Source organism: Myotis yumanensis, unplaced genomic scaffold (genome assembly GCF_028538775.1).
Source record: "Myotis yumanensis isolate MYYU_CA2020_CCGP unplaced genomic scaffold, mMyoYum1.0.hap1 SCAF_15, whole genome shotgun sequence".
Taxonomy (NCBI): domain Eukaryota; kingdom Metazoa; phylum Chordata; class Mammalia; order Chiroptera; family Vespertilionidae; genus Myotis; species Myotis yumanensis.
This window is the reverse complement of record NW_027223766.1, coordinates 48,412,832-48,429,728: the sequence shown is the minus strand read 5'-3', so window position 1 is coordinate 48,429,728 and position 16,897 is coordinate 48,412,832.

Sequence of the window (16,897 nt, the reverse complement as noted above, 5' to 3'; positions counted from 1 at the left end):
TTGCATGTTCGTGAGCAGAGGAGTGGCATGATGAAAGGGGAGGTGCTTGGAGACCTTCTTGATCTCTGAGATGTGATAACTTTGTCATCACATCAGTTGCTTAACTGTGGCAAACATTTTTCTTCATTGTCTGATGCTTATAATTCTACAGTTTTTCCCTAAGTATGATCAATCAGCAGCAGAATCACCTGGGAGCCTGAGAAAATTACATGGTCCTGGGGCCCTGCCCAGACATAGGAATTCAGAAACTCTAAAGATAATGCCCAGGAATTTGCATGCTTTCAAATACCTCGGATGATTCTTACTGATGCTGAAGTTTGAAAGCCACTCACCTAGAACACGGAGTTTCAAACTTAGAGTAAAAAAGAGTCTCAACTACACAGGTTGTCTCCTCAGAACCAGGGCACTGGGTTTCCCAGGGCAGCTCACAGTGTAATAATAAACCAAGGACAGTTGGAGCCCTCTTTTAAATGGCCAGACACCTAAAAATAAAGTCAGCAAGGCAATGTGGGCTCAAGCCTCAGAAAAGTGGCCAGAGGAGGAATTACATACAATAAGTAACCGATCCCCTGTTACGGAGCATGACTGTTTTTAGGCCTATCGTTCATGCCAATTCGGCAGCCTCAGGCATATCCCAACTCAAGTGTGGCTTTCACCGCTGGCTAAACCGAGTCCTGGAAAGGGACTGTGATGCTGGCCAGCTCTGAGATGCGAGGCAAGGTTGCAGAGCAGGTGGAGGGAACTGGGAAGTAGTTCAAGTCAGCTCCACAGCACTGACTTGGCACCTCCCAGGAGTCAGACACACCAGGTAGCCTGATGGACACACAGGTGAGAGGCCTGCCCTCAGGTGACTGCCATCCGGTGTGGTACACAACACAAGAATACAGTAATATAGTAAAAAATGACGAGGGAAGCAGAGAAAAAGAAGAGATAGATTCCAGGTAGGTTGGGGAGGGAAGGCCCTGTGGAGGAGGTTGGCGATTGAGCAAGATCTTCATAGGATGAGTGGGATTTAAATAGGCAGAGATGAGGGTGAGACAGAGAAAAAGAAATTCAGTTGGGGGACCCTGGGATTCTGATTTAGTTGAGTATTCTTTTCTCTCTCAGAAGTAACATGGCAAGAGGCTGGAAGGAGAGGTGGGGAGCAATTGATGAATGCACTGAATGCCAGGCTGAGAAATGAGGTCGTTATTCTTGTAGGCAACAAAGAACTTTATGAGAGTAATGCTGGTGGCAAAGGGGGAGTGATTTGCAGTGAGAAGGTGCAGAAGCATTTATCCGTCTGTGTTACAGGTAGTGTGTCTGTGTTCTAGAACAGTGGTTGCCAACCTTCCGGACCTCATGGACCACCAGTGGTCCACAGACCACCGGTTGGCGACTGCTGGAACGTCTGTATTTTCTTCTAAGCTTAGCCCAGCCCTGGGGAGATAGAAGACCCTAAATAAATGATTGTCAAACTGGCTTGAAGGCCGGTATCGGTTTGGAGCTCCCATAATTACCTAGATAGAAGAGATCTTGAAGCCTCCCGCAGGGGCAAGGAGAGATGAAGAGATAAGATAGGAGAGAACCCACATTTTTCCTTTTGAGTGTCTAGCATTAAAGGACTATCCCACTTAGGTTCAAAGGTCATTTGATTGATTGCAAATATATTCCAATTTCTATCCTCCCTGCTTCTGCATCACTTGCGATGTTGACATTACAGCTCATCCCACCCATAGGTGAAGTCTGTGTTCCTACCACCGAAATCTGGGCCAGCCTGGTTATACATTGCTTTGGAAACTGTGGAGTGGACCGGTTCTGAACCCAGACTGCAAGAGGCTTTGCATGATACTACGGTCTTTTGGAAACATGCCGCCACCATGAGCTCAGGCCTGTTGGAGAACGGTGCTTCCCATCCGATGGCATCCCATCCCAGCCATTCTCCAGCTGGCCCACTAGCTGGCATCTGATGCATGAAAACAGATAAGACCAGCCAAGCCCAGCTGCGATCAGCAAAACTGCCCAGCTGACCCACACACTCCAACAATAATAAGTGGTTGGTTTGGGTTTGGGTGTTTGTTTGTTTTCCAGGGTAAGTGTTGTGATGGTTTGTCATGCAGCAATCGTTAACAGGCACGGGGAGCCTCCAGATCAAAGCTTCTCATGGCCAGTGAAGCTGGGCCCTCTCCAGTGATACATTTTAATCTGGGTTATAAAAAAATGAAGAAGGAGGAGGAGGAGAATTTTGTTAGTATCTTCTTAAAGAGGATTTGCTTCAGTTATTTTACTCTTTCAACAAGCGTGTTGCGCATCAACCATGTTGTTGTTAGGCATTTAATACTTAAATGAATATTTGCTCAGTGCTGACTCAGACAGGCCCTGCCCTTGGGAGCTTTTGGGTGTGGTCCCTTCACAATTTATAAAGTGCTTTTATATCCACTGGCTCATTTGATTCGCACACCTCTCAGTAGCCCCTGTTTACAAATAAGTAAACTGAGGGTCACAGAGGTCAACTAGTTTTCCAAAATGATGCAACCAGTTAGTAAGCCCAGATGCCCCACAAGACTGGGAGCTCATTGTGGGATGAGCAGACAGCCTATTATTGTCCTGACTCCTGGGACGAGATCAGTAGATCCTATAATTAGACTTTAAAAGAACAAATTCCAGGACTAGGCTTCAAACCCATAGCTCTGACTACAAGCCCTCTGCTTGCTCTATAATATCAGCTATGCCCCCAATAGACTGTTCCTGCAGCAGTTTATTGATAATTCAGGTAAGGAAAGGAATTCATATTCTCGTATTGCCAGCCCCCAACTCTAGTATAGAGTACAGTGAGGGTATCCGCTCAAGGAAGCTACAAAAGTCTAGGGATTCAGGCACGGCAGGATCTAGGTGTTCAACTGTTTCTTCTTTCTCCACGTTGCAGTTCTGTTTCCTTTGTGTTGGCTTCCTTCTCAGGCAGAATGTCTTGGTGGATAAAATGGCCCCTGGCAACCCAAGATCTTTCTGCTCAGTGTCTGAGAGACACTTTTTGAGTATCCATGTTAATTCCTGATATTGGACCCTAGCATAGATTAGGCTATCTTCCTAACCCTGCACTAATTATTCTGTCTAGGAGAATGGAATACTCTGACTGGCCAAAAATAGACAATAAATGTTTACCAAAGTAAACAGTAGATATTTTTGAATAAATTGATGAATAAATCTTGACTCACAATGACTCACATATATCTCCACTGCTAAGGGACAAGCTGACATCTTTTTCTTCTCTCTCTGCATTCCATGAGCTGAGTGTCATCTAACGAATAACCCTTCATAGGAAGCAAGATATGGTCTGCAATTCTAGAGGCATCTGTATCCTAAACATGTAATTAAATCCGAGGCGAGTACAGCTGGTGAAAGCAGGAAGACGGGCATAAACTCTTCAGTCCAGGAATGTTCGTGGGCCCTGTCATTACATACCCCACACGCTAATCTCTCCCCCTGTGATTCCATAAACTCTAACTCTCATTGTTCTCCAGTTGAAAATGCATAAGCCTTCTTTGGACTGTGGCTTGCCTGCTCTCTTCCTTTATTGAGAGCCTTTTCAAATCATCACAAAACTGAAGATTTTATGTCATCAGATAAGGGATTGACCCAGGTGTTATTCAAGGTAGAATATTAGCACTGGGAGTGGGGAGAAGAGTACGTTTTAAATAAAACAACAGCAATTCTATTCCACATACACACTGTGTGACCTGTGGCAGGTTACTTAACCTCTCTGAGCCCCAGTATCTCTTTCTGTACAATGTCAGTAATAAATTCAGCCTTCTGTGGTCACGGTGAGGATTAACGTTATTAGAGATGTATCATGCCTAGCATGGTGGTGAGACATGGCAAGTATTTAAGTATTTGACAAATGTTGGTTCTCTTCCCCTTTAGAGACATGAAAAGCTCTGATTCTATTTGTCACGTAAAGTTAGGACCAAGCAACAAACAAAAGCAAATGTAAAAGCAGTGCCTTTAGAAACAGTCTTCTTGAAGCAAAAGCAAATTATACAGGTAATGGTGTGGATGACTCATTGGCCTACTAGGGGCTGAGATGCAATCTTGGGGAAGACACAGGCTCCAGGCTCAAGGAGCTTAGGGGATCTGACCACGCTCCAGTGACGGACACTACAACTCAAAACTATCATTGCATTCCAGTTGATAAACTTTGCTTGGGATCCTTTCAAAAGCAGGGATCACATTTCCTCCATCATTATGTTCTCTGCCTGTAGCAAAGTATGGGGCATAGTTTATGATCGATAAATGGCAATCACATAAACAATAAATATTTCCTATTTCTCTTGAACCAAAGATCAGATGGACTGTTCTGATACAGGTAAAGCTCAGCAGATCTGGATTGGACTGGGGTCTGTCTCACTGAGCAGCTGGTGGGTCAGCTGAGGGTTGTCTGGTCTGGGAAGCTCAGTTGAGGTGACTGCATTTTGCTCTGTGCGGCCTCTCAGAGAGGACGGGTCCTCTGGGAAACAAAGGTTTAGCAGGTCAGCATTAAACTTATTTAATGGGCAAGCTACTCCAGCAAACAGGTCCGCATCAGTAGAGAAGAAATAAGAGAGATGCGCAGATTCCGAATACCTTTTTGTTCTGCTGGAGGAATGTGCTCTGTCCCAAACATGAAGTCTGGCTACATTTTAATTATGATGTGTCTTGGTGTGGGCCTCTTTAGCCTTATCTTGTTTGGGACTCTTTGCACTTCCTGGACAAAGAGAGAATCTTAAAAATAGCAGGGGAAAAGCAGTTAGTTACTTACAAGGCAGCTCCCATAAGACTGTCAACTGATTTTTCAATAGAAACTGTAAGCCAGAAAGGAGTGGCAAGAAATGTTCAAAGTGATGAAAATTAAGGACTTACAATCAAGATTACTCTACCCAGCAATGCTATAATTTAGAATTGAATGACATGCAAAGAGCTTCCTCAAGAAAAAGTTAAAGGACTTCATCACTACCAAACCAGTATTGCGTAAAATGTAAAAAGGTCTTCTTTATGAAGAAGGAAAGAAATATTTAAAAATATGAACAATAAAATGGCAATAAATATATATCTATCAACATTGAATCTAAAAAACAATACTGAATATCAATATTGAATCTAAAAAAAACAAAATAAAGGAACAAGCAGAATAGAAACAGACTCATAGATACAAAGAACATTTTGATAGTTGTCAGACAGAAGGGTAATTGGAGGAAGGGCTGAAAAAGATGAGGGGATTAAGAAGTGCAAATTGGTACGTACAGAATAGTCATGGGGATGTAAAGTACAGCATAGGGAATATAGTCAATAATATTTTAATAACTGTGTATGGTGTCATATGATTTATCAGTATGATCGGTTAGTAAGCTATATGCTAATCACTGGGGTATACACCTGAAACGAACATAATACTGTACGTCATCTGTAATAGAAAGATAAACAATGATTAAGAAAATGAAGCCTGGGTGCACATTTGAGCTGAGGTTGAGAGGTTTGGAGAAATTAGACTTGGCACAGAGTGGCAGGGCCAAGAATGAAAAGAAGAGGCGAGTGGGAGGAGAGATGGAAGGGATGGGCAATGGGGCAAGACAGAGAAGGGGCACCCAGCACCCCGCCACTGTTCTGCGTTCTTCCAAAGACACTTGTCACCCTGACACTGAGCCATGAGCCTGTCCCCACTTCCCGGAGATGGATGAGAAGAAAATGTGGACAATCGAATAAATACGTGAGAATGCAGGTGGAACCGCCATGCAACCAGGCTGACTCCGCATCCTCTCCAGATGGGGCGAAGGGTGCCTCCCATGGCACAGCCCTGACCTCCAGCAAGGAAAACAGCTACTGAAACACACTGAGCCCCGAGGGCAGGTCATACTGAGTCCATTAAGTGGGTGGGTAATGTGATGTTCAAATGTAACTGGATTTCTTAGCTTCAGTCCCTGCAGGGGGAAAAATTGCCTGTTTCTTTTTTTCCTTATCTGTTCCTGTGTCTGGGTTGCTGGAGTTTGTAGCGAGCTCTCAACTGACTGGAATATGTTCTCCATTGTGTTCTTTCTGTGAAGAAAATTACAACGTGAAAAGGAAAGGGGGCGGAGAGGAACATTACCTTCTAAACAGTCTCAGGGAGATAATTGCGAAGGCCCTGTTGCTCTCTCCTTGCTCCCCCTCCCTTCTCGGCTCCTCTGACTTTCCTCCCTGTTATAGGGTCTGGAAAATGAAAACTGCTGGGGCAGGGGGACCAGACGTTTCTGCCCGGGCTTCCCCTGATGTGCCAGCTGTTTCTCACCTTTCCGGGGCAGTAGGGTACCCACCTATTGCTACACAAAAGAATATTCAGACCGTTTTGTTTGGGGAAATATGGGCTATTTTTTTCTTGGTGGTTTGGGTTATTTCTTTAATACCTCAGCTGCCTGCTTGGCCGTGCATTAGTTCCTTCCTTCTTTCCTCCCTCCCTTCCTCCCTCCCTTCCTTCCTTCCTTCCTTCCTTCCTTCTTTCCTTCCTTCCTCCCTCCCTCCCTCCCTCCCTCCCTCCCTCCCTCCCTTCCTTCCTTCCTTCTTTCCTTCCTCCCTTCCTCCCTCCCTCCCTCCCTCCCTCCTTTCCTTCCTTCCTTCCTTCTTAAACGTAAGCATTGGGTTTGTTGGATCTGTATGTGCCCATTTTATGGATGAAGAAACTGAGGCTCAGAGACTCTGAATGACCTGTGACCGGAAGGCCAGGTTCTTTTCCTCCATGCCAGTGTTTTTCAAAGTGTGGTCCCTGGACCAGCGGCATCAGCAACATTTACCTTGGAGCTTGTGAAAAATGCCAAGTTTCAGGCTCTGCCCCCAACCCACTAAGTCAGAAACTCTGGTGTTGGGGGCCCAGCATTCTGGTTTTTCACAAACTTCCTGGGGATTCTGCTGCAGCAAAAGATGGTAAGACCACTGCTTTAGAGTGGTTTTTAATTAATAGGCACAAAGAAAATCCAGGTATGAATCCATACATTTTGCTTTTTTGCTGCTTTAAATTACAGATCATTCTGAAAGCAATTTTATGTTGGCTTTGGAAAAGTCAGTTGCAAAAGTACGACCACAGCAAACTTTCAGAAATCCAATCAGCCAGCAACGTTCAAGGTGCTGACATTTGGTGTCTGCGCAGAACAGCAGGTCGCTGTACTAAGGGCAAAGGTGTGGACGAGAGAAGAGCTCCCAAGTTCTCATCATTTCCGCTTGAGCTGTGCCCAGCTGGGGCTGAAGTAAGTGGACTCCTTCCCAGCTGTCAGGCCAAACATGCCTTGTGAGTGTCCTCACCTGAGGACCTGGCTGTACCGATGAGAAATCCCACCAGCTTCCTCAAAGGTAAAATGACTTGCCCAGGGTCACCCTGCTGCAGCGCGAAGCTGGGGAAGGCAGTCCCTTTCAGCACCGATCATTATGGAATCTGGCTGCCAGGTGGCTTGAGCAGATGCTTAAAACAATTGCTCACTGCCTCCCAGCTTGATTGGCACACAGCTCAGAAGAAAATGCCACAAAAATCAAAAAACAAACTCGGAGTAGATTTTTTTCTCCTATTTTTTAAAGCCCAAGCTCTTAAGCACATCCAACAAAATCCTTCTGGATCTAACTGTGCTGCCCCTTTACTGGTATCCACAAGAAAGCCTCCACCGATGGGCACCATGAGATCCTCAAATACTTTACTGAAGATCCAGTGCAATTATGTCCATAGAAAGCTATGAGTTAAACAAACTGTAGTGGAAATGTGCTCCAGGAAATAGAGGTTTGGGAGACATCATTTAGTCATACCAAACTCTCCTATCCCTCCCATGCCATGGCATTTAACTAACCAAAAAACATCAGTACAAGAAGGGATGCACCTACAAGAAAGAAGCGGGAAATTTTTTATGTATCCAAGTGGATGTATGACAATTTATTCAACATGCCCCTTAGTCTTTTAAAAAATACATTTTTATGGATTTCAGAGGGAGAGAGAGATAGAAAAATCAATGATGAGAGAGAATCATTGACTGGCTGCCTCCTGCACGCCCCATACTGGGAATCAAGCCCACAACCCAAGCATGTGCCCTGACAGGGAATCAAATCGTGACCTCCTAGTTCATAGGTCAACACTCAACCACCTAGCCACCCCAGCTGGGCCAACTTGCCCCTGATTGATGGAAATAAAGTTAATTGTCAGTCTTTCCAATCTACACTATGAGAATATTAATCTGGGTGCCGTAGGGAGCAGGGATTAGAAGAAGGGTAAGAGTCAAACTGGAAAGAGCAATTATGAGCCAGAGACCAGCTGAGAGAGCTGCTGGTGGTAATAGAGATGGACAAGAGAGATAGTTAAGGACCTGGAGGCCTGGGCTTTACGACATTTAGCACTGTGAGCAGAAGCACAATAAACTAATAATTTCAACACATTGACTCACTGAACACATATGGATTGTGCACCTGCTATGTTCATGGGGGGTCTGCCAAGCCCTGCAGATAGAGTGTGAAACAAACAGGTACCAGTCCTGTCCTCATGGAGCTTTCAGCTTAGGAAGGACAGTGGGTAAGTATTTCAGAGGAGCAGGTCACCACCCCTGACCTCCTGAATGAGGAACTCTGGGGTCAGCAGGGCCCAGCAATCCAATCTGGGTTTAACAAGCAATCGGGCTGTCCTTACTCAGCTCCAGTGAGGGAGGCACCGCCTAGCCACCCACAGGATGCAGGAGCAGCCTATCCTGAGGCATGGGTCGAGAATGGCTCAAGACAGGAAGTGACCTGTGAGCCAGGTCTTCAAAGGAGAGCGAGGCTTCTGGAAGAGCGAGTGGAGCCAGCATGGAACATTCCAGAAATGTTTGCGCTCCTGAGCCATGAGCCAGCTTGCAGGACCTCCACCTTCATATTTCCTAATGGTTTTTGGGGCTAAATCAAGGGAAATGACTTATGCACAAAATTACTCATGGCATTTTTCTGCAAACAATTTACACGCCTATCAGCAGATGACCTCTGGATTAAACTCTGAGTCACACACATAAGCGAAGCGAGCAGTAGCCCTCCTTTCCAGAGAGAGGCCTGTGTCTCCCGGTGCAGAGATGAGCTTCAGAGCACAGTGCTAACTACACGAAGCATGAGCATAGCATGTTACTGTTCATGTGAAAAATGCTCATCTCTATGTGCCTACAACACTGCAGAGAGAGACTAGAAATGAGTAACAGGAAACCAGCCCTCAGGTGGACATTTTCATTGGATACAGCTTTGTAGCTTTTTAATTTTGTACCATGGGCATAGATTGCCAATTGAAGGAAACAGACACCAGATCTCTTGTAATACACACACAAGTAATGGGGCCAGGGGGAGCTGTTCTGAATGTCCTCCTGGCTCCCAGATGGGTCCACCCCCCTAGCCACCTCACCCCTCTAACACCTTTTGGGGGAATTTCACAGGGTGGGGGACGTGACAGGGAGGGGTGCTCGGTGTTATAATTACCGCTTTCAGTACCTATTTTGTTCTAACAGGATGTGCTGTTTTGGGTCAAAGCCCTAGGCCAAAGTTATAGCCAAGTTCGCGGTACCCCCTCTGAGTTCCAGGTATTTGGGAAATGGTCACTGAACAGCCAGGGTGGGGGGGGGGGGGACAGGGCCGGGGTGCAAGAGCTGGGGGGGAGGGCGCAAACAACCACTGCGGTGGGAAGGGGGGACCACAGGGGCTCCATTCAGAAAACGAAGAGTTGGTGGTTTCAGGCAGCTGAGGTGAGAGCAAGAGGGAAATGAGACAGCCTATCGGAGGGGGAAACACTGACCCTCGCTCACCTCTATCCAAAAAAGGACAAAAATAGGTGCAAAAGATGTGGCCTATGGTGCAGAAAACAATGACTTCTTCCTCAGCAGCTTCAGCCTTTGCAGAAAAGACTCTCCCCCAGCCCTCGCCTGCCTCAGCGTCCCCACTTCCCAGGCAGGAGCGAGAACTCACTCCACCCAGCGCCAAGCCCATCCCAGGTTCCCTGCATCACCCCTCTGTCATCACATGCAATGCTTCCCCAAACCCTCCCTCGAAAATCACATTTGCAGATGTGGAACCTGAAGCTCAAGGGGGCAACAGAACTCACCCCAAGTTGCATGGGTGAAGCCAGGGTTAGGACCCGGTCCTTCCCGACTCTAAAATCTCTGCTACACTCATTTTATGCTGCACGGAGCTTGGGAAAGACCCCTTCTCACACTCTGAAATCACGGGTCCCTGAGCCAGACACGTGGGCCCAGACTCACACCCCCTGCCCTTGAAAACTGCAATTTTTGAAAAAGCAGCAGAGAGTCCTGTGAGGTTTGTGAGAAGATAAAAGCCAGCAAGGAAACCCTGCTTCAGGCAGACAGGATCTCCAGCATCCTGCGCGCTACCCACCAGTCTGTATTTGCTTCTGCAGAAATACTGGTTTATCAAGTCCGCGTACCTGATGGCAATCTTGCTCCCATCCATCACCAGAGTCTTTCTGTTTGTATGTTGCCCAACAGCCAGGCCCACACGATTCCCCAGCTCCGTGTACACTGTCAAGATAAAAGCTTGTTTGGAAGGGACGTGACCTTCTCTGGGGTTTCAAAAGGAAACTTTGCAGATGGCTTTAAACTAAAAGGCACCTAGACTCAAATAAGATAAGGCATCGCTGGGATGTGTTTGCTGAATCATTTGGCAAGATTCATTGAGGACCGACAACTGGCTGACACTATCGGGATGATGGAAATAGTTCGAGTCCTTACAGTCCCTTAATGTTCCAACATAATGCAAGTAAAACACACACACACAGAGAGAGAGAGAGAGAGAGAGAGAGAGAGAGAGAGAATCTAAGGGATCCGGGTAGGATGGATGTAGACAGGACATCCCAGGTGGAGGGGGAGTGTGAGGAAATCTTTGGAAGCTTGAAAATTCATTACGTGTGCCAGGGCGTTGCTCACTGAGCAACCTGCTATACATGTACTTCTAGACATCTCGCTTTGCCTCTCTGATTGGAGTCTCAAGTATAGTTTGTGATTTGTCTCAGTTGAAAGTAAGAAGGGACACAGAATTGCATGTCACGAAGACTCTGGACTGGGCTCATCATACTCTCTAGGCATCTCTGCATAAAAAACACATGTGTTCGATTCAAAGGCCACAGGGGAGGGGTGGAAGGGATTGGAAGGGCAGCTAGTGGCCTTGATTCACACTGCCTCATATCTCAGGTATTCGGTCAAGTTCTCAAGAAAAGAGGAAGTAAAAATAAAAGTGCCAGACAGCTGAGAGCAGCTGGTTGCTGGTGCCAGGGGAGAGCCAGGAGGTAGAGTTCTCCATTCATACTGCTCTCCGGCTGGACCACCTGCACCCTTGCTCTTTAACTAACCAGACCCAGCTTCCACATCAACTAGTCCATGTTCCTTCCCGGATCCTCTGCGACGGGGCAGGTCCTCCTCTTTGATGCTTCGTCGCCCTCCACCCTTCTTTCACTATTGCCTTTATCATACTGCATTGTAATAATCTATTTACCTTTGAACACCCTTCGTTACACCATGTGTCACATTAGAAAGCCATCGTGTCTCTTCATTCTACCCCTAATCTGTCACATAACATGGAAAAGGTAACTGTTGGAGAAACATGAATACGTGAACACATGGAGGAGTGAATGAGAAGAGGGAAGATGGGATGCGTAAGCAGATGGCACACGTCTGCACACAGAGTAGTCAAGAAGACTAGTTCCACAGGGCATGCCTGATACACTCTCTGGGACTCCGGGCGCCACTCAGATGAGTGTGAGGGAGGAGCAGAGAAGTCCCAGCCAAGGAGGTGCCATATCACAACTGCCTTGGGGACCATGTTTCACTCCCCACTGCTGGAATTTGGAAAATCCAGGTGGGATCTTAAACCATTTTTCTACGGGGAGTTCAAAAGGCTTAATCTACTCCCTTCCTCCAAGTCAGCTTCAGATGGCTGAGCCAGATGAGTTTGAGAAGATGCAAAAGGATTTTTTTAAAAAGAGAAGGTGGGCCATTATTTGAAATGGAAGATAGCCAGCTAGGATGAAATGGAAAAATTGATATGGACCTCAATTGAACCACAGGAATAAGTGGTGAAGTCAAGATGATGATGATAAAGGCAATAATAATAATGATGAGGATGATGGTTGTCAAAATTTTGAGCGTTCCACATTCATTATTTCACTTACTCCTCACAACAGCCTTAGGCAGGGATACTATTTGTATCCAATTCTACAGATGAGAGAAAGCAAAAGTCAGAAAGTTTAACTACTTTGCTCAGAATCACACAGCTCACTAGTGGCAGAGCCAGGATTTAAATCCAAGTCTGGCTTCAAAGCCTGTTCAGTTAAACATGGCTGCTCTGCCATTCACTTTTTCTTATGGGTTAATTATTCTCTAACATCTTGATATTTTCATGCTGGCAGGCCCTCTATCCTGAATAACAGTCATTACTAAGAAGACATAAACTTCATATCAAACTTAGATCCCTGGAAGTAGGTCATAACATTCCTACCTCTCACATCAACTCACCAATGATTTCGGCAGCACATTCTAAGATCAAAGACTGCTGTTGCGCAGCACAGTACACACGGAACCTGATGTCAGAAGATAAAGAATAGGTCCAGCTGTCCTAGGAATAACCCACATTTCAAATAGTGCATGTCGTAATTCTCACGCGCCACTGAATTGTCATGGAAATCTCACCAATACTGCAGGAGGCCCCTCTTTATCCAAAGGTGGCCCTGAAATCCTTTCTCAAACTGTCTCAAGTCTCTGCTTTGGAAAGAGTGATCACATTAGGTGCAAGGCATTCATTCACTATATTTTAACTAATTGCCAGCTTAAATATATATACAGTGGGGCCTTGACTTACGAGTTTAATTCGTTCCGTGATGGAGCTCGTAGCTCAAATTACTCGTATGTCAAATCAACAGTGAACGAGTGAGACGCGTGATGCTGGGCTGATGTTGTGGCGTTCACTGTGACGTTCACCGCGCCAACTAGCGGTGGGGTATCTGAAGCTGGCTCTTAACCTGAATTTTAGCTCGCAAATCAAAGCAAAATATTGGCTGAGAGACGGCTCATATCTTGAAAAACTCGTTAGTCGGGACACTCATAAGTCAAGGCCCCACTCTATGTGTGTGTGTGTGTGTGTGTGTATATATATATATATGTGTGTGTGTGTGTGTGTATATATATATATATTTCAGAGAGAAAGGAAGAGGGAGAAAGAGCTATAGAAGAGAGTATCATTGATCAACTGCCTCTTGCACGACCCACACTGGGGATTGAGCCTGCAACCCAGGCATGCGCCCTGACTGGGAATTGAACCCTGACCTCCTGGTTCATAGGTCGATGCTCAACCACTGAGCTACACCAACTGGGCTAATTGCAGCTTTTAAAAGACAGGACATATGAGCATTAACTCCAATTTACCCCACAGTCAGAGGATGAATTAGTCTCATTAATTTAATAGTCTGGTGAATTTTTAAAAGACCATAGACAAAAAAGATGAATTTCTAAATTTCCAAAATGTAGGCTCTGTAGAATGCAGTACATTTAACCTCATATGAAATGAGAATGCCACACAGTTTACAGAGCACTGTGAAGAACACTACCAAATAGGATACAGGGCCATGGGGGAGATAACAGGCTTATCTCATTAAAGACAGAAAAGCTTGGAGAGATTTAATTATGTGCCCCAGGTCACGCAGCAAATAGGAAGCAGAACTAAAATTTGAGCTGAGTCTCCTAACTCCACACTCAGTGAGCATTCTGTCACCTGTCCTACTCCATATGTTGGTCACTGTTCCTATCTAGTCAAGACAAGCATCACCAACATAGATGGGCAAACAACTTACAGTGAGCCAACTACACAGAAGTGCAACCAGGAATCTATCTCAGCACAAAGGAAATGTAAATTTACTAAGGACTATATATAGATGGTTATATATGAGAGCAAAGGTCATGTCCTATTGACCTTGTTATGCCTGGGGTTCAGCATAGAAGGGATGTTTATTGATTTTAGCAACTAGCACACCACTATTCTATCTGGATAACAAAGTGTTGGGGGGAGGGGGAAGTCCTGAGATATGAACTAGCTCTCTTACAATTAGTTACTCTCTCAGGTCAAATAAAATCAAGAGCTTAGATTTGGGCTAAAAATATTCCTGAACAGGGTCCCTTGGGACCTTCCACCTAGAACAGTGTCATCAGGTGCTGTCAGCAGATGTCACCTCGAAAGCAACAGACAAAACATTAAGTGACATCAGGCTGATGAAATCAGAGCCTCGCCTACATCAGCCGGTGGATGCAAAGTCAAGGCCTGGCTTCCAGCCACAGCTTGTATTTACATGCAGGACACGCTAGATGTCCCTAAGGGAACCAGAAGATCAGACTAAAAGGGTTGTCCCCAGTCTCAAATAGATGCCCTAGGTCAGTGGTCGGCAAACTGCGGCCCCTTGAGTGTGGCTCTTCCACAAAATACCATGTGCGGGCATGCACATACAGTGCGATTGAAACTTCGTGGCCACACTCAAGGGGCCAAAGAGCCGCATGTGGCTCGCGAGCCACAGTTTGCCGACCACTGCCCTAGGTCATAAAGGTCAGACAATGCTCCCATGAGGGCAAATGACAAGGCCACAATTTCAGTGATGACCAGATCCCCATCTCCCTTGTTGACCTCTGACCCCTGTTCACACGGGGGCATCCCTGTTGCCCACAATACAGATCCATCAATAGGATGGGAATGAATTAGCAAAGCCTTCGGTTATAGGCAATTTTGGTTTTAAAATCTTTATTTTTGTAGCTGTGTGACCTTGGGCTAGTTGATTAACCTCCCTAAGCCTTAAATTTCTCTTCTGCAAAGTAAATGAGTTCACAGATTAAATGAGATATTATATATAAAGCATCTAGCACATAATAATGGAGTTGAATCTCATATGACATGTGAAAGTTACATATACCTAATGTTACCCGTGAGAATCCCTTAAGTTGCCCAGAAAGGATAATCTGCCATAGTAATAGATGTATATCAATATACAGTGTAAATAGTGATTAGTATATATGCAGAAATATAATTGTATACTCTTGTAATTACATGTAAAAGAGAGTGTAGTTGAATTTGTACATGTTAAATAGATGAGAAAAGTCCACACGAAATGGAAGTTGTGCATTTATGATGCCACTGTCCTGGGGGTAGTAGCTAAAAAGAAGCATAAAAGGCTAATAATTGATTTAAGCATACTCCCTAATCAGGGCTATCTTCTGTTTCATTTAGTCTTCACAACAACCCTACATGTAATTCCTAGTATTAACACCATATTCTTAGTTAGAGAAGGAAACTAAAGAGCAGAGAAGTTAACTGCTTCTACAGACGAACTAAACTGAAATCGCTACAGGAATATGTGTAAGATGACAGCCTGGAAGAATAAAAATGAATGACAGAGCAGCGATACAGATGACACTCCGCAGACTCAGGACTTCTGAGCTGGAAGGACTGAGTGCATCTAGTCATGTAGGGGAAGGAGAAGGCGCTGTGCCATCAGAAGTTTAGAAAGGACTGTTCTAACGTTGGAGCTGAGGCTCTGCCTTACAGGATGTGTTTTCCTAATCAGTTGCTAAGAAATTGGAAACAAGTGCATGTATGTGTGTCGAGGAAGGGATGCAAAAATGTGGAGGCAGGCACGTGACATTTGGTTTTGTGGATACACAGAACATCATGGGGATAGCTATAATGGGAAAGGATTGGGGTGACGTGAAAAATAGGCCAAGGTCGTAGTGTATCAGTCTCAAATAACACTCCAGAGCATTTGGCTGTGAGTTTTAGGGAGCCACCTTTACCCTGAACTGTGGAGGAAGAAGATAAAAAAGGGTATTGGAGAAGATCAAACCTACTCTTAGCCCAGCACGGTTTGGCCATCAAACCATCGCCTGGAATGCCCCTTCATGAGAAACTGCTAAAAACAGTCCGTGGAGGTCATTTTTACTCAGCAAGCAATTCGGTAAACAAATACGTTTTCTTTCAGGATGAATCTGGACTTTCGAAATCTTTGAGGGACATCTTCACACACAACCCACAAAGCCTCTGAGTGGCCCTTGCAGCCGAACGACTGTCATTCCTGGCACTTGACGCTCTGTGTTCAATCCTCCTGGTCAATGACATCTGGAGGGCACCTTCCCTGCACCTTTGCTGCCTGTACTTAGTTCTTCCCATTTCACTGCTTCTGCAAATCGAATGTATGTGTGTACTTGGCAAACTGCTGACAGTGACTGTAAACATTTGCTATAAAACATCCTGACGTCTGTGACCTAAAAATTTAGGAATAAAAGAAAGTATTTTCTCCCAAATGTCTACTTAATATACTCGCCTTGCTTTTTAAAAATCCCCTGGGGAGGTGGGGGTCGAGTGGAAAAGGGGGATGGGATTAAGAAGCACAAACTTCCAGTTATAAAATAAATCACAGGGATCTAGTGTTCAGCATAGGAATAGAGTCAATAACATCATCATAACTATGTATAGTGACAGGTGGTTGCTAGACTTCATGTGGTGACCACTTTGCAAGGTACATAAATGTTGAGTCATTATAATAGTGTATGCCAACTATAATTAAAAATAAATGTTTAATGTTTTTAAATTAGAAAAAATTACTGGCTTGTCTGGCAAAGCTGGAAACACAAATTTGATCAAGTCAAACCCTGGTTCATTTTAAAGAACTTGAAGGGAACTTAACATTGAAATAGCTCTTGGGTTGTTTGGTAGCACCTAGTGGCCAAATAGGATGTTATAATTCAATCCTGTTAAACATTTAACTACAGCCAATCCTCATTGCTCATGGATTCCATATTTGTGAATTCACTTACCTGCTAAGATTTATTAGTCACTCAAAAATCAGCACTTAGAAACTCAGGTCATTCATTGGCATGGACAGAGTAGTAAA